General features: G+C 40.6%; 1 long non-coding RNA gene across 1 annotated transcript; it reads left to right on the top strand.

The window, feature by feature from the left end:
• The first annotated feature begins 1,519 nt into the window (after positions 1-1,519).
• On the top strand, positions 1,520-6,054 carry LOC138756492 (uncharacterized). Its single transcript, XR_011353100.1, has 4 exons — positions 1,520-1,656; positions 2,750-2,800; positions 4,011-4,138; positions 5,970-6,054. It is a non-coding gene; the product is annotated as an uncharacterized lncRNA (long non-coding RNA).
• The last annotated feature ends 5,073 nt before the right edge of the window (positions 6,055-11,127 follow it).

The raw sequence follows: 11,127 nt of genomic DNA, 5'->3' as shown, positions 1-11,127 counted from the left end.
CAAGTACGGTCTAACCAGAGTTTTGTAGAGCTGCATCATTACCTTGTGGCTCTTAAATTCAGTTTCTCGACTTGTGAAAGCTAACACCCCATAAGCTTTCTGAACTACCCAATCTACCTGTGAGGCAACTTTCAGGGATCTGTGGACAAGGACCCCCAGATCCCTCTGCTCTTCCACATGTCCAAGAATCCTGCCATTAACTTTGTACTCTGCCTTGGAGTTTGTCCTTCCAAAGTGACCACCTCACACTTCTCCAGATTGAACTTCATCTGCCACTTCTCAGCCCAACTCTGCATCCTCTCAATGTCCCTCTGCAATCTTCTACATTGCTGATCTATATTGATGTCATCCATATCTCAGTCTTAAACAGCTTCACGTGCACTGATGTATAGCTTAGTTACCCAAGTTGCATTGGAAGCAGTTCAGAGATTGATTCTTGGGATGCTCCAAGAGAAGATTGAGCAGTTTCAATCTAAAACCATTAAAGTTTAGAAGATTGATACAAGATCCTTTCTCCTTGGGGGAATCAAGAGCTGAGAGGCCTGGTTTCAGAGCGGCACAGTTAGTGTGGGATTTAGCACAACGCTATTACAGTGCCAACAATTCAGGATTGAATCTGGTGCTGTCTGCATGTTCTCCCCGTGACCTACATGTATTTTCTTCAGGTGATCTGGTTTCCTCCCACCCTCCAAAACATATGGGTTTGGAAGGTTACTTGGGTATAATTGGACAGCATGAATTTAAAGGTCCAAAAGGGATATTGATTGAGCTATATCCTTAAAAAAAATGATCATCCACTTGAGATGACAAAGAGGATGGATTTTTTCACTTGGAAATTTCTGATCATTTGGAATTCTCTAATGCTGTAACTCTGGGGGATAAAAATCGTTGAATGTATTCTGAATATATTTAGAGCTGAGACAGACATATTTTTGACCTATGTGGAGTTAATAAATATGAGAAACAGGTGGGAATATGTAGTTGAAGCCAAGATTAGCTCAGCCATGATGCCGTTGAATGGTGGAGCAGACTCAAGGGGCCATCTGGTTATTGCTTCTGCTGTTTCTTATATTCTTAATGAGGTCAGAAGCTCAGGCCTCTCATTTGCACTAAATGCATGTGTTTCTCAAAATATCAACTCAGTCCATGTTTGGTCTCCTTGTGCGAATCAAAATGCATCATGAGCTGTGAATACAGTGAATAATCTGAATGAAATGCATGGAAATCTTTGGTCCTCCTGGAAGGTGTATTCAAGTCCTGAACTATGGGAAGGTGGGGTGTCTGATGGCTCTTTTCCATATTGCTGTTGAGCAAGGAGAGCAGAGAACCAAACATTCTTCTTTAATTACAAACAACATGCAACTAATGTCAATGGCTGAAGCAGGAATGTCATGGCAGAGATTGTTCTTAAAGGTGTATGTGCACCCAGTTTACAGAGAGGAGGTAGAAGGGCAGTATGGTAAACCACTGTTAAGTCTAATTGGCCAAATATACCTGTGATCCCTCCCCACAGGCTCCTCTATACAGATGGATGTTCCACAGACCTCTCCTCAGTGCAGGGACAGTCGAACTGTATGGATGTGCCATTGTTCCTAAGTGAATAAAAGCCTATCGGTTTCTCAACAGCAGTCTTTCAAGTAATCGATTGTGCATCAGGTAGGAGTTACATCTGAACTTGCCCAGATGTGTATGGGGAAAGGATGTAGATAAATGATAAACAGACCATGATTCAAGAAAGGAATGCTTACAGAGTAAGGGTGGGGGGAGCGTGAGATATGCGAAAGCAAAGTGGAGTATTCTTCCTGAACTCTCATGAGTCTGTGGCACACTGTTCAAGGCATCAATTTTGCATGCTTTGGATTGTTGCCATCTATAATTCGCATGAGAATTGTGGATACAACTTCCTATCAGAAAGACCATTCTGTCTGGGTCAGAAGCAGAACATCAAGCACCACCATGCTAAGCATGGCACACCTCAGGGCTATGTGCTCTTGTTCACGATAGAGTAGGTTAAGGAAATAGACCGCAGAGAATTACATTTCCTATTAATTGCATGATGAACTGAATGAAGAATAGCTTGCCCAGTGACATTCAGAGGGAAGGCTTAACTCAAATAGTTACAAAATATAAACATAGATCTTTTCTCTTTAAATTGTATTCCACGGCAAGCCCACTGTCTGGAGAGAAATCAAGGGCCGATTTGGGATCCTCATTAATTACAATCACCAAACCAAAGCTGACAGAATTTTGCAGCTGTCACAATGTATGAACCAGTAAAACTGAAGACATACACCATTCTTAAAACAAAAGTGCCTCAGCAGAGCATGTGGGAGGAGAGCCCCTTGATTTGCCACTACTGGGATTTAAATGAAAAATGTCAGGCCTGTCTGTGTGCGTTAACCCCTGATTGAGGCTGATTCGTTGTGAACAAATCAAATGATTCAAAGCATCCTGAGTTTTGATGGAGAGAAACTGGTTCTTATGGCAAGAACACTGGCAAAGGATGCAGATTAATTAACAAAGGTCCAGATAATTATTAATTGTATTGTTCCTAGAATTGCTATTCTAGCAGAGAGGTGGAAAAAGCTTTAATAATAACCATCAAAAAAGTAATAGAAAAATAAGTATTATTGACAGCTCTGCCTAGCATGTATGAATCTGAACAAATTGTTCGTCACACAGTAAGTTATTTTGTACCAACTGCAGATGCAAATATTTATCAATCTTTTTATTTCTCTCATTTGGGCAGTGTGGTTAGTGAAGCGGTTAGCACCATGGGACTACAGCGCCACTGACCCAGGTTCGTATCCAGTGCCATCTGTAAGGAGTTTGTACCTTCTCCCTGTGTCTACGTAGGTTTCCTCCAGGTGCTGTGGTTTCCTCCCACCATTCAGAAACATACGGGGATTGACAGCTAATTGGACGAAACAAGCTCAGGGGCCAGAAGGGCCAGTTACCATGACATATCTAAATTTTTTTTTAAATTGGTAATTTAGTTTATTCATCTTTGTTGGCGTATTTTACTTACCTGTGTAGCTGCACCTGCAGTAAGAATTTCAGTGGCTCTGGACATTGTGCTTGTGTGCGTGACTGTAACATATCATCGCCAGCAAAGTCAAATTACAGTAAAACCCCTGGTATCCGCTATCTAAGGGGATTGGTAGATGCTGGTTAAGTGTATTTTTCCAGTTGCTGAAGATTGCATGTTGTGTGTGTGGCAAATTAACAGCGAGGGGTGCAAATTTTAAACTTTTGTATTTTTTACTTATTTATTTTCTGCTATTTTTTTTTTTGCCAGTTGCTTCAGGCTGCTGGTTGCTTGAATTTAGGATAACAGCAGTTTCACTGTACTCAGAAAACATAATTTCTAAAAAAATTAGCAAAAAACAGACATTACAACTTATTTTAGCAAAGACAGGATGATTCCTCCAGAAAAATACAATGGTTGGGGATTGTTTACTATAAATTCTGTGTGAAAAATCAACCTGCGCACCCATGCGTGTGTATTTGTGTGTGTGTTTGTATGTGTGCGTGTGCATGTATGTGTCTACATGTGTATGTTTGTGCACAAGCATCGGTGTGTATGCATGAAAATGTGTGTATGTGTGTGTGCGTATGTGTGTGTGCGTGTGCGTGCGTGTGCGTGCGTGTGTGTGCATGCGTGTGGTGGGGGGAGGGAAGTGTTGGTGGAGTTGATAGAATGTGGCAAGAACTTGGTGAGGCCAAAGAACCTGTCTCCATTCTGTTAAACTCTACAACTATGATTTGGGCCAAAGTTCTGTTCTTGATCCTTAAGATGAAACATATCAGCCAACCAGTCTTTGCACCCTTTGACAAAAATCATCCTTCAATGTCTTTTCATAAAGTATTTACTCTAATAATAATTCTGTGACAATTTCAGAAAACTCAGCACAAATTAAAACATGAGAACAATTCACAAATTAATAAATCTTCAATTCAGAAACAAATGGAGATAAATTCTAATCATAATGTGGTTATCTGCATTTCAGAGGTGCCTGTCCCTTTAAAGATGCCCTGGGATACAAAACAACTTGTGAACGTGGAATGTTGGTAGGGAAGGAGAAGTATCGGGTTCCTGGCAACATAATCGTGCTTCTGAGTTTCTGGAAATGAAATGGTGAGGTGAAGGGATATGTGGTTAAAACACTTTCCTGTGAAGTGCACTCAGCTATTGATTTTGTTAATTTTTGAAGATCAATATTTGGAATCAAGCTGTACATAGATTGTTCTATCAATGACCCATGACGTGCTGTGGCCCTCATTCTTCACTTTGTTCTGGGAATATTGCAGATAGTTTAACAATTTTATCTCTGAACACTCAACACCAAGCCCTTCCCACCTCACTCTCCAGCTCAGCACATGCAAACACACATGCACACGTACACACGTACACATACACACACATGCACGCACGCACACAAACACATGCACATGCACAAACAGGTCATGCTGCAACTGCACAAGGTACCTGTGAGGCTCCAGCTGGAGAACTGCGTGCAATTCTGGTTTCCTTACTTGTGGAAGGATGTACTGGCTTTGGAGGCGGTCCAGAGGAGGTTCACCAGGTTGATTCCAGACATAAGGGGGTTAGCCTATGAGGAAAGAATGAGTCATCTAGGACTGTACTCACTGGAATTTAGAAGAATGAAAGGAAATCTTATAGAAAGGTATAAAATTATGAAAGGCACAGATAAGATAGAGGTAGGAGACTAGAACTAGAGGGTCATAGCCTCAAGATTCAGGGGAGTAGATTTAGGATGGAGATGAGGAGGAACTGCTTTTCCCAGAGGGGGGGGGGGGTGAATCTGTGGAATTTGCTGCCTATTGAAGCAGGGAAGCTATCTCTGTAAATATATTTAGGTTGGATAGATTTTCACATAGTAGGGGGTGTTAAGGGAATATGGGGAAAAGGTAGGTAGGTGGAGATGAGCTATCATCAGTTAAGTCATGCTCTCATTGAATGACAGAACAAGCTAAATGGGCCAGATGCCTGACTCCTGCTCCTATTTCTTCTGTACTTATGCTGTAAACCCTAAATTTCCCCAGTCTCTGTTCTTTCAGAGCTTCCTTCCCAATGTCGTGTTCTGCCACAAACCCAATGTCATTTTCACCCATTTACTATATCTCCCAAAACCTTCTCAGCCTTTCCCCTCATCATCACGTTCTCTTCAGGATTAAACAACCATCCCTCTAACCGTCCTGTCCACCCCACCTGAGTCCTCGCAGCCCATGTAATCTACTTATTCTCTCTTTGGTCCATTCACTGCTATCAGCTCTTAATTTCCATCATTCTGCACTACACCCCTGCATCCTCTATCATCCCCTGTGACTTCCCAAGTGTTCCTCAAAGCCCACCCAACCCAACATGACTGTTTTCTCACTGCTCCTGGGCTCTAGACGGATGTCATGAGCTTTTCCCCAGATCACAGGCCAGTATGCCAAGTAGACTTCTGTATCTCACCTCAAATACTTTCAACATGCTTACATTCTTATACTTTACATTTAGCCCATGGTGAAGAACTTTTACCTAAATCATCCAGTTCAAATTTTAAAATATCCACCTAGTTTCTTGCACTAAAGGAATTTGTAACCAGTCTGTAGAACCTTTTTAAAAATATCTCACAGATCCCCCTTTCAAAGAAGTATATCTCAAACTAATATGAGCTGCTCTTAAAATTTAATGTGTATAAACCATCAGAAAATATGAGTTAAAATGATCAAAAAGTAACAAAGTTCAAGCCTACCATATCTCCCTCACATGGCACTGTTACCATAATATAGATTAATACTATTTTAAAAATCAGAGCATGTGATGTAATGTAGTCTCTGTATGGTGTTACAATTCACTGTGAAACTCAATAAAGGCATTGTTCAAAGTTCAGGTTTATTGTCAGAGTACATGGCATGACGTCACATATAACCCTGAGATTCTTTTTTCTGTGAGCCAGGCAGAATTTCACTTCTTGGTAATCCAAAGAACTGTACTCAAGGAAAGATACGTATACCAAGGGAAGAAATATAAATGAAGAGGAAATGTAAACAAACTGACTGTGCAATACTGAAAAAATAAATATTCAGTAATAAATAATGTGCAAAGTAGGTGCCCTTCAATGAGTCTCTGATTGAGTTTGTTGTTTAGGAGTCTGGTGGAGGGGAGGCACTGTTCCTGAACCTGGTGGAACGTCTTATGTCACCAATACAGATTCTCCCCGACTTACAATTTTTTGAAGTTACAATGGTGTGAATCTCTACTGTATTTAGAATTATCAGTGTCTCCCTACAATGTTGTATCTGCCCCCTCACTGATTCCACTGCCGCACTCTCTCCCGATAGCCCTGTGTCGGTACCCACACTGATCCCTCTGCCCTTTATCAACTTACATTTTTATTTGACATCCAATGGGAGTGCCAGATTGTAACCCTATTGTAAGTAGAGGACTACATTACCTCTTTCCTGATGACAGCAGTGAAAACAGAGCGTGTGCTGGGTGATATGCATCTTTGGTGATTGCTGCTGCTCTCCGACAACAACGTTCCCTGTAGATGTTCTTGATGGTGGGGAGTTTTGCCTGTGATGTACTGGGCTGTGTCCACTACCTTTTGTAGGGCTTTCCTCTCAGAGGTATTGGTCTCCCCATACCAGGCCATGATGTCACTGGTCTGCACACTTTCCACTATACATCTATGAGGTTTCCAAGGTTTTTGATGTCATACCAAATCTCTGCAAACTTCAGAGGAGGTATAGGTGATGACGTGCTTTCTTCACGATGACATTAGTGTGTTGAGTCCAGGAAAAGTCCTCAGAGTCAGTGACTCCCAGAAATTTAAATTTGTTTTGCACTATATATAGAGTTTTAAATAAAGTACTTCTGCATGTTGATTTAAATCGTTGGTCTTCCTCTTGTATCTGAAAGAGAATGATTGAAGACTATACGTTGGTGGAGGAAACATATAAGTGAGCTGTTGGACAAGTGGTACCCAAGGAACAAATCGTGGTTCCATTAACTTCTGAAGTGGATACAACATGCCACATAAGTTTGGAGGTCGAAGTCATTAAGATCAGGACTGAGGACAGTGCCAACAATGCGGGTTCAAATCCGGCGCTATCCGTAAGGAGTTTGTTCATTCTCCCAGTGTCTGAGTGGGCTTTCCTCAGGAGCTTCTGTTTCCTCCCACCTTCCAAAACATAATGGGGTTGTCAGTTAATTTCGGTATAATTGAGCGGCACAGGTTTAAATGGCCAGAATTGGCTTCAACCGCGCTGTAAATAAAATTTTAAAAGTTAGAGTCAAAATTATTTGGTGCAGCTTCTCTAGGCCCGTTAGTTATTCTGAAATTTCCAGTCTAGTTTATTTCTCTGAGCATTTTAAATGATTGAAGTCGATGGCTCCCCTGGGTCTTCTCAATCCATAAAGATTGCAGCTTTCTGTGGGCTTTTCCCAGTATAGGCATAAATTTTGTCTATTAAAGGAACTTCAGAAAATAACTCGACTCTGGATAATCAAAACCAGAGGTTAATGAAGAACAGCCTAAGTTTCTTTCTCACATTCTCAAAGCACATAACATCATCTTAAAATATTTTGCATCATGTAAACTAACACGTTAAGTCCTTTGGTAAGATGGTAATTGTAAACCAAAGAGTTCTCGGTTCCCCCTTCCCCAATATCCACCTCAAGAGTTGTAGTGAGGAGCTTTTGAGTGGTTTTAAGTCAGGGGTGGCCTAACTATGGCCCATCGGCCACATGCGGCCTGTTGCCCATTTTTAAGTGGCACATTAGAACATGGTCTCTAAAAATAAATTTCACTGCATGTACATTGCACTTCTTAGTTTCAACATGAGATGTCGCTGCCATTTTGAACAACTACTAGACTGACCATTGCAATGTTATTCATCGATTAAAAAAACGTTTACCTCATTAAAAAAAAAATGTTTACCTCAGTTAAAAAACAACATTGGTCTAAAAACACCATTTTTCTTGCAGTGTAACTGGTTGAAACCTGCTGGGCTTATGTAATGGAGGATTTAGACCAGCTGATGCAAGAAGGGATGCAGTTGCATCAGAGGACATAATCTCAATTCCACTATGAGGCCCAAGATGCATATTTAGTAGACACACCTAAATTCCACTATGGGGCCCAGGGATGCATATGAATCAGTAGACATTATCCAACTTCCACCATGAGGTCAAAAGATGCAGTTGTCTTTTGTTGGTCACAGACCAGACTGTCAGGAGACCTTGAAGATAATTAAATCATTTGTTCAAAAAGATAAGATCTGAAGTAAACAACTTTTGGGTAATATAAGCCATGGTCCCACTGCTGAAGTTTGAGACTCTCCAAGAGATGGCAACATCTCTCAGCAAGAAGAAGAACTTCAAGATTCCAAACCGACGTCCCGGTCCGGGGAGGTGGAGAAGCTGCTACCGGCGCCCAGACAACCTACTACAAGTGTGCAGTCATCTCCTCGCTTTGGCAGTTGGGACCAGTCCAGGCATTGATAAGTATAATTGGGAAGGGCTTGCATATTGTAGTGTGAATTCAGCTTTAGATTTAGTAATAAAGACTTGTATAAACTGAACTGCTCTCGGTTTGTGTGACTATTTTCTTTCGGTAGCTTGAACACTGTGACCAATCTAAAACGAACAAAGTGAGAGGTACAAGTTTACCCAAGACAGCTTAATATTGTTCGGCCCGTGAATTATACTTTTCTATATGTGGCCCACAACCAAAGAGGTTTGTCCACCCATTTTAAGGGGTGAACATGCTTCACAATATGATGCTAATTGATGCAGATCAAATCATTCAGGCCCACACTGGTTGATCACAACTGACAAACAGTTGATGTCTCACAAATGGCAATGGATTTTGGAACCAAGACAGGGTAATCTTATTGAGAAACATCAACTGGGGTTCTCATCAACAATGATCATCAATAAACTGAAAACCTACTTGAAGGACAAATTGGGAAGCAGGCTGAGGTTACCAGAAGGAAGCAGTTTTGAATATGTGATTACAGACACAATGATAATTAAAAGATTTATAACAAACATGTACATCAAACTGCAAGAGAAAGAGAATGATGAAATAAGCTGTAAACCCAAACAAATGTAGGAACAAGATCTAAACATAAATATAAAGAATGAAACATAGGAAAGCTATGTTCCGGAACTATGAGAAATACAATAAACACGAGGTTACGCATGATACAATATAATTGGTTACACAGGCTATACACCACGCCCCAAAAGTTAAATAAATGGGACCCAACAGTATCAGATAGATGTTTTCACTGTAAGAAGGAAACGGGAACAACAGTACATGCAATTTGGGCATGTGAGAAAGTGGAAAAGTTTTGGGAAGATCTAAACCAGGTATTAAATAAAATCACAAAAAGAAACATTCCAAAATATCTAGAGATCTTTCTTCTAAGTAATATAAGAAGTAAAGAACTTGGCATCAATTTGGATGAAGCACAAAAAAGATTTATTACGATAGCCTTAGCTGTAGCAAAAAAATGTATAATGTCAACCTGGAAATCAGAAGATAGCCTGAGAATACAGCAATGGTACATAGAAATGAATAAATGTATTCCATTGGAAAAAATAACATATAATTTAAGAAATAACATCACAGTATTTGAACAAATTTTGGAACCGTACATGGAACACAACAGAGAAGTCCTACCACCACCAAAAATGACAGAATGAGAAGAAGACGAAATGAACTGACCTAGTGTGTAAAAGTAGATGACACAATTTTCTTGTTTATTTTCATTGTGTGATGACATTGTTTAATGGGTTTAATGTATCGTATATGTTGAACATTTAGTGGGTGGGGAGGGGGTTGGGAAGGAGGGAGGGAAGGGAGGGGGGGGGAAGGGGAGAAAATTACACTGTATATTCAAGAGGGAAATGTTTATGTGTATTTTGGTCAATATGGTTCATAGTGTGAACAATAAAAAAATTAAAATAAAACAATTATCATCAATAGCTGTCGTTCAAAGTTCTGGTGAGGACAGACAGACAGTAAGCTGGAAAATAATCTGCTGACATTCACTTTTGACCTTCTAGGGAGGAAACTGTGGACCTGGGCCAGTTCATGAGAAATGGCAGACGCAATGCTGGCAGACTCACTGTGGACTGTTGTTGCTCAGTGGAGATATTTTTATTACTAAGTCACTTGGCTGAGTTGAATTCACTGCTCTGCTCTATGTATAGTATTCTACTGCATGTTCCTAACATGATTTCTCATTGGTCGTGCTTTATCTGTGGATTCCAACATCAAGACCACTGTCATTCTAACAAGGAGAGCAACTCATTCATTCTCTGAAGAGAAACACAAAAACTTCAGATTCTGGAATCTTGAGCAGACAAAGAATTGATGGAGAAACTCAGTAGATTAGACAGCATCCGTGGGTAAAATGGTCAGTCAATGTTTCAGGGCTGGGTCCTTTATCAAGACTTCAGGGAAGAGGGCGATATTGTGTAAATAAAGGGGGAATGAAGCTGGGGGAAATGCCCAGAGGAGATATGCCAGAAGGTGTCCTGAGGCTTTACAAGACATTGGTCAAACTCCATATAGAGCATTGGGAGTGGGTTATCTAAGGAGAGATGTGCTGACATTGATAAGATGTGATATATTTGAAAATATTTATTTCTGTTAATCAGCAAATTCCACAGTATTGTAGGAAGGATTTCTGAATTGATGTTTTGAACACAAATACCACACGATTCCAGAGTTTCCTTGCTTGTGAACTTCATGGTAAGAACTTATCTTTTGCCAATCTGTCGATGTTGACTTTCTGACTAAAGCCATCCTGAATCAAAATAGTGAAGCTCTGTACAGCAGCAAGACATGAATGTGAATGCTGTCACATAGAGATGGAGAAGTGTACAGAACACTCACAGTTAGTGTAGCGGTTAGTGTAACACTGTTACAGCACCAGTGATTGGTACCAGGATTTGAATCCTGCGCTGCCTGTAAGGGATTAGTAAGTTCTCCCCATGTCTGCGTGGGTTTCCTTCAGTTTTTCCAATTTCCTCCTACTGTTCAAAACATTCTGAGGGTGGTAGGTCAATTGGATGTAATTGGGTGGCACAGGCTTGTG

Source organism: Narcine bancroftii, chromosome 3 (genome assembly GCF_036971445.1).
Source record: "Narcine bancroftii isolate sNarBan1 chromosome 3, sNarBan1.hap1, whole genome shotgun sequence".
NCBI lineage: Eukaryota > Metazoa > Chordata > Chondrichthyes > Torpediniformes > Narcinidae > Narcine > Narcine bancroftii.
The sequence above is the reverse complement of the archived record's forward strand: the minus strand, read 5'-3'. Positions and strand labels throughout refer to the sequence as shown.